Consider the following 12,778-nt stretch of genomic DNA (forward strand, 5'->3'; position numbering starts at 1 on the left):
TTGCTTCATGAAAAAGGTCAACTCCAAGAGGCTCATTTGTTACAGGAACCAAAATGTCAGTGACAAAATTGGACAAGATGTGATATATCCATGTATAAAAGGCCATACCTCCAGAGAGTGCAAACAGGGCCAGCTTTACTGGAGTAAATAAATGTATATCAGTTTGTATCATTTGCCTTATAAGAGCTAAGTTGTCATGTAAATTGGTAGGAAACAAAGCAGTAGCTGTACTGAGAACAGAATTTTGAAAGATACATTTATGCAAGAGGACATCCTAATCTTACTGTGTTTGCCCTAAATTACAGGAAGGATCAGCAGATTCCTCCAGCAGTACTTGCTTGCCTCTACATAGGAAAATTCACATTTTATAGGAGATATCTTTTTCATAACATAAAAGCATTTATGTTTCAGACTTGGATTCAGTCATGGGGAAACTAATTGCTCCTGTTATTACAAGGTTTGAGTGTGGATAATGACAAGTAAATGGTTTAACTAGGTTTCTTCCTTGTGATTACGCTTCATTAAGCTAAGTGACTAACCTTTTGTGGTTCAAAGAGTGAAGCAAAATGAACAGTGAACAACTTAAGATGAAACATGCTATGGACTTCCAATTGTCCCTGATTGGTCTTCCATTTTTGCATGAGAGGATTCTCTTTTCCTTAGTGCTGAACTGAAGTTGTTTAAGCCTCTGATCTTCAAGGACAGCCTCAAATAGCTGATCCAAGCCCACCAGGTGGTGATCATCTGCCAGCTGTAAACATCCAGGGGCATACAAGACAGATTTTCTGCTATACACCAGAAGTAATTCCCAAGCTATGCAGCCTTCTGGTATCCTGTGGAATGAATGCTAAAATAAGATCCAAATTAAGAGAGCAACTGAGATCCATGTATACCTTATCTTTCACAGACAGCCTTCATCCTTGAAAAAGGTAATCTATGAGGTGAAAACCTATTGCTGATTTGCAGGTGTTTCCACTAATAGATTCCTCCTAGTCTGAGAAGGAAAAAAGTGCAAAACAAAAGATGTCCTTTCCAGTAAATTCCTTACTCTAACTGACCAGAAATTGTTTCTAAGCTGCTGTTTTATAGTTTTCTTCTTCTTCTAGCAGACAAAGAAAGTCCTAAAACACACTGATATCAGAAAGTCAAACTTTCAGAAGGGATGGAGATAGACACAAAGAATCTGCAGATGGAAAACACTTTGCTGATGGCTGTGACATACTCATGGAGCTCATCAGGTACCTCGGGTGACACACTGGAAAACCACTCTGAACAGCAGGTTATTGAGCACTCCAAGGGGAGACGCAGGCTGTGGGCAGGACCTCTGTCTGTCTCATAATTCATTTTCAGAGTTATTCTCCAAACATTTGCTAATTAACACAGGAAAAAAAAGAAAAAAAAGAAAAAGAACAACTCACAAAACAGAATCTACATTGTTTAATTACAGTTGTTCTACCTTAGAATACAATTAATAGTTTCCTTTGTGAGAGAACAGGTTTGGATCAAGAAAGCATAGACAATATTGACACTGAGAGAAAGTAATTTCAGACAGGAAGTGCAAGTACTCAAATTAGGAAGTTGTTTCAGATCCCTTGTGAGAGAACAGATTTCTTTGCACCCCTGCAGAACTGCAGTGAGCCAGCGAGTCTCTCACTGACGGGAAACGTACTCTGAAAGCATCCTCCTCACTGAGCTATTACCCTCCAGAGAGCTGCTCTGAGATAACTGGAATTTTTTAAAATGGATATTCAAGACAGGTGCTTCCCTGGGGCATATTCCCTACCCTTTTAAAACCTTCAGAAATGTGCTGATGGATGCTTCTTGCTACTGAGAAGAAAAAAAAAAAATAAAAACGAAGAAATTATTTTTGAAAAAAAGCAACCATTTTCTCACTAGTCATATTATTCTCCATTAGGCTGAGAATTTCAGAGCCCCACACACTTAAAAAGTAACACTCAGAAGTAATAAAAATAATAGCTACAGTATGTATTATTTTTAAAATCAGTTTGTTACAATGTAAGACATCTAGCATACTTTTAAAATTAAACATAAGTATACTGTTTATTGTTATATTCTTTAAACAGTGAAATCAGAGCAATTATTTTCACAATATTCTGCAACTGTTAAAATTTTAACAGGAGTCAATCTAAACAAATGGAGCAGAAATGTAGTACAGTTCAGTAGAAATGGACAAAAAAAATAGAATGTCATGAGAAACAGATCACTTTTTTTTTTTTACTGTTTTTACATTAGTAACATGTATACAGATCTATCACATTCTGTGTTTATTTTCCTAACAACATATATTAAGATTACCCCCTTCTCCATTATATTTAGAAGTATTTTATGAGACACAATCTCAGAAGGCAAAACTGAAGCTGGAATTTTTACAGCTCCTGAATCATCCTGGTACTGCTTCCCACATCTGATCCCTAAAACCACCACATTCTCCTATAGCATTCCACTGATAAGCAATGTTTGTGCTATAGAAATGCTTGGCAGTATCTATATCATCCAAAAAAGCATTCTACTTCTGGGAAACTTGAAATACCAGGTTCTGCCCTTTCTTTCATCATTTTTCCATCAATAACAAGAGTCTTCCACAGGATTTCACGCTTTTAAAATGAACTGAAAGAAGAGCAACATGTCTAGAATATAAAATTGAGAGATTTTTCACTTAATCTCTGCTGGTATTTAGTGTATGATTCTAACAAAGAGCATTCATAATTCTAACCATTTTACCCTCTTATCAGCACTACATATTCAGCATCCCTTTTCTTCCAATACAGATATCTCCTCAGTGCCTGTGAGGAAAAAAACTAAAAGAAAACATGCGTTATCATTTTGTGCTGCAAGACATCACCGTTTTCTGTTAGGAAATGGCCACTGCTACATATTTCTTCACTAAAATTGGGCTGCAGCCAGCCTTCCCAGGTGGCCAGGAAGGCTTACCAGGATGAGACTGGTGACTTGAGCCAGGTCTACCGTGTGCAGCAGAGCATGGCAAAGAGTATGAGCCAAGGCAGAGAGGTCTGGTGTGCTTCTGATGCAAAGTGCTGAGAGCAACATTGGCCTTGGCCACCCAAAGCAAAATGCAGCATTAGCGTCAGGCTGTAATTGGCATTAATTAGCTCATTGGTAATTAGCTCCTTGGTAGCAATTTTTTCTGTCTGGGAGGCAGGAATGGGGGAAGATAGTTAATAGTGAGTACCACTATTACCCGTATGCTTGTATGGCACAAGGACACACTCCTGCAGCTCCTGTATGGTAGCAGGAAGAGTACACAGAAAACATCTCTAAAAATAACAAGAATTACCTAAGAATCGTGATCATTGATGTTGATAAATATGCAAATATGCATGCATCATGAGCAGAAATGCTTCAAGCGCACCCAGAAGAGCAAGTGACTTGGTGAAGATACTGCTTTAAAGATTTTACAGCACAATCACTATATATACATCTGTAACTGCTTGCCCATAATGCTTATCCTGCTCCAGACATGCACTGCATGCATCACTATGTTGGCATAGTCACTGGGAAGCAAGAATAAAGGATGGTGTTTCTCAGTCATCACATGCCATGGTTTGTTGGCAATGAAGTGCAGCGGAAAGACAGTTTTATTACAGAAAACCATATATCCTAGATACAGCCTCTGAAACCGTCCAAAGATACGCTTCTTCCCCAGCTGCCATCCTTGCATATCACACTCTAAAGAGGGCATGAATTACAGTCTGGGGGCAATTGATCTACTGAATGATTGCAGTTCCACTGGAGATTGATCTGTTGCTGCTGTTGACAGCAGCTTCATTGTGTACTGGCTGGAGCACTGATATTCCTCTTCATATCTCTCCCAGTGGTCCCTGCTTGCACTGGCTGAAGTGACAGTGTCACTGGCCTCTCATTGGTTCTGTGTGATTGTTGCATTACCCCTTACACTATCTCAACATAGTTTGTTTTCCCCCAGAGGCCCAAAATGGACCAGTGTAATAGTATTGCAGAGCAATTAAACTGTCCTGGTACCAGGACAGAGAACAGCCAAGTAACTACTTCATAATTGCTGTCAGTATCTTCTGAGCTGCAACTAATCCTTACAGTCAAATTCTGGATCATTTATCAAAGAAGTGTTTTCCTCTCCTGTTGGCTTTAGAGTACAGTAAAGCTACTGATAACATTAGAAGGTCTGAGATCATGCTAACAGGTATCAAAAAAGAAGAAAGCTATGATAAGAAAACTAAAAGTATGAAGGCTTTAGCTTCCCATGTGTAGGAAGTCTCTGTGCCATTCCACTGATAGTTTATGCCATCCTTCTTTCCGTGTCCTTGCAATGGGGTACTGTATCATATCCTCACAGCAGCTCTAAAATAGAGAAAAATAAATTTCTTTAATGATGTATTTTTTTTAAAGCACTGAAAATGCTTTTAATCTTAGGAAGCTTTCCTCAAATGCTTCATAAAATGTCACATGAATATACTACATGTACAACACCTTGAGCAAAATAAAAGCAGTAATCATTCAAAGATAATTGTTTTGAACCAGTTCCTGGGAATTTGTGTGACATGTTTTAATCCCTATTCCTGGCTTTGCTACATTTTGAAAAGTGGAAGGGCTACAGCGCTGTAAGAAGTATTGTAGTTATGGTACCTGAATCCCGATAAGAAAGAGAAACATTTCTAAGCTCAGTACTGTTTCTAATGCAGATTTGCAGAGCTGAAAAAGAGCAGAATCTTCAGAAAATAATGTGAAAATTGCACGAATGCTGGGGAACTCATTAAAACTTATGAGTCTTACCAGTTATCTTCTAAGTGTGCCCTCAAGTGATTTATCCATCACTGAAAAACATACATATGAATACTTGGATAGATTGCCACTACTAATTATCACCAGCATAGGTCTGCAGTTAAAAGCTTACCAAAGCCTGCTAATGTGTTCCAGACTTGAATGATTTGATTCACTGGCCACTAGACAAAGCTGAGAATATGAAGTTCAAAGAAAACATCATCCTGTGAATCCTCATGGGCTCTTGCCCAAGTTCCTATTTTATTTAATCCAGACCAGTAGAGGCAGGTCACTTTGTTTTCTTTGATCAACACATTTGCTGAGCAGCAGAATTTCAGAGGAACTGACTGGCTTTTTGAAATGGAGTTCAATTTGTTAGGATTCTGGCTGAGAAATGAAAGATAGTATGGGGAGGGGATGCAGTTTGATACAAATATGTCTGAACAATTTCTGTATGAATCAAGTGCTTTCATGCTACTGAGGTAACATATTTTATTTGGGAAAAAAAAAAATGGGGAAAAAATCTGAATCAGTACTAAAGAATACAGTGCATTTGAGAGATAATTACTTCAGAGACTGCTGTATAGCAGAGCCTGTGAGACCCCTGAATTCTAGTCCTCTAGAACATACATATTGCAAATTCTTTCATTGTACAATGTGATGTTTTAAGTAACATGAATCTATAAAAACACTCTATTTGCTATTATTTTATGCCCATAACATATGCTTCCTTGTTTAAAATAAACTTTTTTATATTATTTTATTTTTTTACTTTGGCAAAATAAACAGGCTGATACTAGAAAGATCGTTACTATTTCTAAAAGAATTACTGAGCATCACAGAATTCTAGAATTCTCTAGAATTCTAGTGTTGGTTTGGAAGAGGCCTTAAAGCCCAACCAGTTCCAAGGCTCTGCCCAGGGTCAGGCCACCCAGGGCCCCATTCAGCCTGGCTTTGAGTGCCTGCAGGGATGAGGCACCCAGCCTCTCTGGGCAGCTGTGTCAGGGCCTCTCTCCTGACAGGACCTAATCCATGTGAGTAAAGAATTTACCCCCCATCCTATCATTATTAGACTATGTAAAAATTGTTTCTGTTTTTAAGCTCCCATTAAGTACTGGAAGGCTCCCTGGAGCCTTCTCTTCTCCAGACTGAACAAGCCCAGCTGCCTCAGTCTTTCTTCATAGAAGAGGTGCTCCAGACCTCTGATTATCCTCGTGGCTCTCCTCTGGACCCACACTAACAGCTCCGCATCCTTTATATGTTGCAGGCCCCAGGCCTCGATGCAGTACTGCAGATGGATCCTCACGAGAGCAGAGCAAAGGGCAGCAATCACCTCCCTCACCCTGCTGCTACCCCTCTTTGAATGCATTAGTTTTGTCTTCTCCAGTGTCAAGTCTGCTGAATTCTGCATAAGGTTCTGTGTTAATTTAGAGAATAGGCCTAAAGTCTTCAAAAGAATCCTGCATCTTCACCAATCGTTGAAGCACATTTCTTGTATCCTACTGTTGTATGAGCCACTATAAATATATAAACGTGCACTCAGCACTGGTGTGTTAAACAGAAGCCTGTACTGTTGACTTCCCAGAGGGAAATAATACTTGAATGCCAGTAAAATTAAAAACTGAGAGGACACCACTGAATAGATCTATGATTTCTATTCAGGCATTCTTTGAAGCTGGAAAAAACACATTTTGAATTGAGGAAAATGGTGGTAAAGTGGTAAGTGGTAAAACATAAAGCCTGGCCAGCAAGCTCAGGAAACATCCTGATGAATTACTTCAAAATTTCACTTGATCGCAAAGACTCAATGGAAAAAAATAACAGGTTCATCAGAACTGGACTTCAGGTACAAAAAATGCAGTATAATCTTTTGCTTGTCAGACTGCCTTCATACAGTACCTTAAAGGTATCCTAGTTTCCTCCCATAAGTTTTGTTTTCATAGCACCTTGCCGCGGATAGCGTCCTAATCAGATTGTTCTCAAGCGGGGAAGCACGACAGTACTCAATATGAGTGATCAAGCTTCACTTTATTGTTGCGCACACAGAGTTTATATATGATTCTAATAGACATGTGTTCGCCTACTATTGGAGCACAAGGTGGGCGTCTAGGTGGGCTGCCTAGCTTCAAGCAATGCTCAGCCAGCATTCACACCTGCCACTGAGCTCATCCGCTTATTGGCCCCCCACATATCCACAGAGCATAGCTGCGGATGTAGGCCTGCTGTTTATGGCCTGCTGTTTACAGTCTGCCCAAGGATGTTGTGCCTCCTATCTTAACTCCTAATGCTTTCTCATGAGAATGCACCCTGTGCTGCCGCACTAGTTATGCTCGTACACAGCCTCATGTCCGCCCTGCTCTCGCAGCCATTCCCCAACAGCACCTGTCTGTATTTCTTATCCCCAACAACTGTGATTTTTCATCAGTTTCAAAAGATCCAGTAGAGACTGAAGTCTCAAATGTATGAAATTTCTACCAATTCAGCTGTGCTGAAGCAGGTCCTAATTTGTACATTTAACAAGTATGCTTTGAACACCTGTAGTTTCTGTTAACATGTTGGTTGACCAATTAGTTTTGTTACCCTAAATCATTTATCTCATTTCTTATCCACCCAAAGACAGAAGAAAGGTGAAAATTATAAGATTTAGACCTTCTTCAAGGAAAACCATGGTATTTTGAGGTTTGGAAGCAGAATACTGAAACATTTTCTGTACTGAAAATGTAGCAGAAGGAAGAAGTGAACTGGTGTACTTAATACATGAATGATGCACAACTGTAACGGATCAGTTACATGAGCTTTACTTCATGAGCTCTGTTACTCATGGAACAATTTGGTGTTCTTTTTATCATGAGGTAGGAAGTAGTAATATCACCATATGCATGATGCTTCCTTTTTAACAATACCTATTCACCATTTGTTTAAGGAGAAATATTTTTTGGCTGGCTTACTAGTGGTGTGTATTACAAATGACCTAAAATCTTAAAAAGTTTAGACATTCACAACTAAAAACATGCATTTTATTAATAGCTTCATAGTAAATACAGTTTTGTCTATCCAGGGCTTGTAGATGTTATTCAAACTTTTTATCTTGGTTATAAAAATGACAGATCATCTTTCTTCATAAATATAGTAAAGACGTAAACACCTGTTTATGTATATCATGCAGAAATATTTAATCATCTGAAAGTGTTCTGTAAAAGATATCTCTCATAATAGAAGTAGTTACTATAAAATTGATACAGAGCATATTTTTTGTCATGATGTTTGTGAAGAAATAGGCAAAAAATGGCAACACATTAGTTTGTGACATTTTAACTTATATTATTCCTAAGCCATTTAATTCATGTCTTCCTTCTCCTTCCCGGAAAGACCATGATGCCAGAATAACTTGCACTCTGTAAATTCTAGACAAGAATGGGTTTGTGCTTAATTCTGCTGTTCCTTATTCACATCTCTTAACCTCTTAGAGATGTCTGTGTCAGGAAATGAATATCGTACACAGTTCATTATGCACCAGTTACAATGTGGTTTAATCATTGTACATCTAGCACTTGCTAGCATAGAAGTAATATATATTGAGGCTTGGTTCCCATGCGTTGGGAAATAAGATTGTTACTGAATGTTACAGCGCTGCTACCTATATAATTCAGAGTTATAAAAAACAGTAAGAAAAACAGCTTCTAAGTAGGTTGCTCTGAAAGTAATGCCTCCAATTAATTTTCAAACAGCAGATATAAAGAGTAGATAACTCTGTTAAAAAAGCATATTGTCAGCAACAAAACAAAAACAAATAAACAAAAAAACTATTTTACATTGTCACCATGATTAGCTACAACAGCCTGCATGCCACGTTCTTAAACATCTGCACCAGTGGAGGTGGCCCTCTGTCACTGTCATCACTGCTGAAATGCACTACCCCTGCTTCCCTGTTCTCCCATGTACTGTTTGGGCTCCATAAAAGTTCAGCAAGCATTGATAAATATCAATGGTGCCATTTTTTCAACATGGAGGAATTCAATGACAATCAATCTTTGTTTCAGATGCACCTCCATGCCAGATGCCATTCATTCAGACTTCCCCTCTGCTGCCATCTGTCACACGGCACAAAATACCATATTACTAGCACCATGGTACTACCATACCACCAACATCCACCTCTAGTCACAGACCAAAATAATAAAATAGGAGGCATTACTTTCAGAGCAGGCCTCTTATTTATTGTTGCTGTAGAAATATGCCTTAAGCAGGGAAGAATGTTTTGCTTGCTATAACAAGTTGTGGTATATAAAAAATTAATTCAAGGAACTGTAGAAGCAGTCTGATTTTTTCACCCTGGTGAAGCAGGAAAACCATGGAGAAACGGATGATAATTTATTCTTCATATGGCCCAATTCTTCATTCAGTTTAAAGCTGAAAGCATAAATAAAATACACCTTTACTGCCACAATGAAACTCTTACAGTATTTTACATGAAGTAAAAAGACAGATTTATTCTTGAATGAGGGATCAGAATAAAAGTTCTTATTTGCTAGATAAATACCCTAACAACTCTACAAGACTACAGAGTGAACTCTTTTTGTTGGCATTCTGAAGTTGAATTTCTTTGTTACATGGAGTACTTTCTCCAACAGATAAGTGGGAATTGACTCTCATTAAAGTCTGTAGGTTTTGCTTTACTTAAGGACCCCCCCTGTATAGAACAGATAAGGTCTCATAACCTGCTTAAACTGATGAGGCATTGAGCCCAAGGTTTTCAATTCATGAGTGAGCAGATCAGCACCGACACTATTATAAATCTGCCCAGGAAGCAGCACTACCAATTTCTGCTATTCTGAAACAGAAAAGAGGCTAGTTTTTTATAGAAAGAGATTGCAGAATCACCTGTTCCAAAGGAAGTCTGCTCAATAAAGATTTGCAGACTGAGAAAGAAATGGCTTTCCACATGGCATTTGGATCTGTTTCCTTCATTCCAGGAGTTTCCAGCTGACTGGGTCTTGGCAGGATCTTGTGCTCTAATTCAAATCACAGTTCTGAGAATCTCAGTTTTTGTGCATGATACAGGCCTGTGGGATCGGGCTTCACTGCTCCAGACTTGATGCCAGCTCCATGGAAGAAACACAGCATAATCAGCATTGCCTGGATTCAGCATTTAGTTCTTAATTTGGATATCTCAATGACAGAAGCATAGAGTTTAGTTCTGTTTCTCCTGCCCCAGTTACTTTTTTTATGCTATTCTTTCAAAACACAAATATCTACTGGCAAGCAAGCAGTATAAAAAAGCATTGTTCTCAAATTCCTCAGCCCTTTCAGTGAAAATAGTTACACACATGAACACACAAACACACTATCATGGGAACAATACAATGTTAATTCTGAAAGTTTTAGTAGCTTCCAAAGCTCAATGAAGTATTCAACACATGAGTTACCAAGACTTGTGTTCCTCAATGTAACAGTAGTATAAAAACAAACAAAAACAAACAAACAAAAAAAAAACACTAAAAAACAAATCAAAACTAGCCACAACTAAAGGGCAGTATGCTACCAAGACAAGTGCATGATTTTCCATTTTATCCTTCACCTACTTCATTATTGTTACAGTTTTTTTTAACTGGATATTTCCTCATTTCTCTTAAATGTTTTTATAAGCTTAACTCTACCTTTCCTTTTCTCTCTGACTCTACAATAAGCCCTGTCTTTCTGCAGCATAGGCCTTTTTGAACAATGTCCACAGAAAGACAGAGAATGAAGGACAGGACCTTATGAGATTGTTTGGCTAAGCAAGAGACCACAATCCTACAGGAGAAACAGCCTCACTCCTGTTTCCCTTTTTTTCCATCCTATTTCATTCACTTGCTTTCTGTTCCTGTGACAATTGCTAGCCACTTGACACCAAAAAGCTGTAACTTGCTGAATATCCAGATGTTCCCACAAGTGCTTCATTGCATTACCGTAACTTTCACTCAGCAATATATATCATTTCTTTTGCGAGTGCTGCAGTATTGTAGAATATGTAACAAAAAATAATCTGCAGAAGAACTCTTGAGAGAATAATGTCAGTGAGCTACTGTAAAGAGAGGTCACTTTGGAAAAGGCAACACTGTACACTGAAAAGACTTACTAAAATTTCAGTTTTCACACCATCCTCAGAATCAGAAGCTGGAAGAGTGTGTTTAGGATGGAGCTAATAGGTAGGGTCTGGCAACAGAGCAGGAAGGGATATGGAAACAGTAAAAACTGCTATGGAAAATGTTGAAATTTGAACAATAATCTGCTAATATTCTACAGAATTAAGAAGAATTTTGTGCTCTACAGGTATGAGCCAAAAAAAAAAAAAATTGCTGATAGATCCTGAAATGGAAGCATTCATTCATGAGTTTCCCTGCTAGACCTACACCCCACTGCAGCAATGCTGAGCTATCATCTGGGGATGCCTCCTCCAAAAGCAGAGCTAAACCCTATTAGATGAGGCTTTCTCATCCCATGGACCTTACTTTTTTTCTCCTGCTGCTGCTGTTATTTGCAAATGCTGTTGTTACACTTGAGATACAGCTGGGTATAAAACCAGAGCTTTTTCTTCCCCAAGTCTAAAGGAAAACTTGGAGCTGCTTCTATTTGGCTTGTTCTTATAGCAGTTCTGCTGCTGCAATTTCTGTGCATGAGAAGAACCCAGAAAGCAAGGCAAATGCATCTAACAAGCATGCCAATAGCTTTAAGCAAACTCAAAGTTTTTATGTCCAAAAAAGTGCACTCTGCTTGCATCCTCCATTTTTGCATTTGCTAATGGCCAAAGGATAGTGGGGATGGTTCTGGAATACTTGAGATAGCAAGATCTCTGCTGAGGAAGTTTCCTTAGAAAAACAGTGCAAGTACTGTAAATAATCATTGTTGCTACTGGCTGTCTCTCTAAGAAAAGCAGGATGTGTTTATTCATGTATTTATGTATTTATTAAAGGATTAAACTGATGCCTTGGAAAAAAAGCAAGAAAGGAAAATAATTCTCCCTTGATAGTACACGGGTCACATCACAACTGACAATGGCCTTGGCTGCAGTTCTTAAAACAAAAATATCAGCTATGTCATGCAGAAGAAAAATCACTACTTCATTTATGAAAGAACTGTGTCCATTGCACACTTTGACAATTCTAAACTCTATCTTGCCCCTCCATATTTTTTTTTATTAACTATCTTCTGATTAGATAAATTTTGCCTCTCCTCATCAGTGACAATATGGAAAAAGCTGCTCTGTTACACAGGAGCCAAAGAACCTTCTGGCCATTTCAGATGTACTCATTCTTGTGCCATGAAAGATGGTCTTCCCTGTGAAGGTTTTATTCTGAGTGGCTCCTCCTAACTTCAGACCCATAGCTCTGGCAAAAAGTTACTCAGCCAAAGAAAATAAATGAATAAATATAACACTGTAAATAACATGTTGGAATCCTGTTGCTATTACTTGTTGCTGCATTTATACTCCTAGGGTAACATTTTAATGATTGACCATCACAAAACCTTTCAACAGTAAACCAAAAGAATGAATGAACAAAAACAGTGGAGAACTATCTAGAGGAAAAGAAGAGTCAAAAAGGGAGGAAACAGAATATGTTTGTCTAGTCCTTTGAATCCCTCAAATCTACATTTTCAGAAAGATCAAGTGCTAAGAATGTGTATTATGTAGCCCTATTCAGTAGCAGCAATCTGAGTTGTCTCCATTTCCCAAAAGTATTTCATTAAGTTTTGTTGCGTCAGAATAGGAAACAACATGGTGATTGATGATACAGTGGAAGATTGAAGGCTGAATGACTACAGTAAGTCTTTCCAGAGCAGGAAAGACAAATTTAAGAGATTAGAGAAAGAGGGAAAGACATCAAAGAACAATTCTCCTGTCCATGAATCATGTTCTGAACCAAAACCACCTCCAAACAGTCCTTGAAAACTCCAAACCTATCATGATGCTGAATATCGCTTTTCTGTTTGTCATCTTCAGCTATGACTACTTAGAAGTATT

Source organism: Meleagris gallopavo, chromosome Z (assembly GCF_905368555.1).
Source record: "Meleagris gallopavo chromosome Z, MGAL_WU_HG_1.1, whole genome shotgun sequence".
Lineage (NCBI taxonomy): Eukaryota > Metazoa > Chordata > Aves > Galliformes > Phasianidae > Meleagris > Meleagris gallopavo.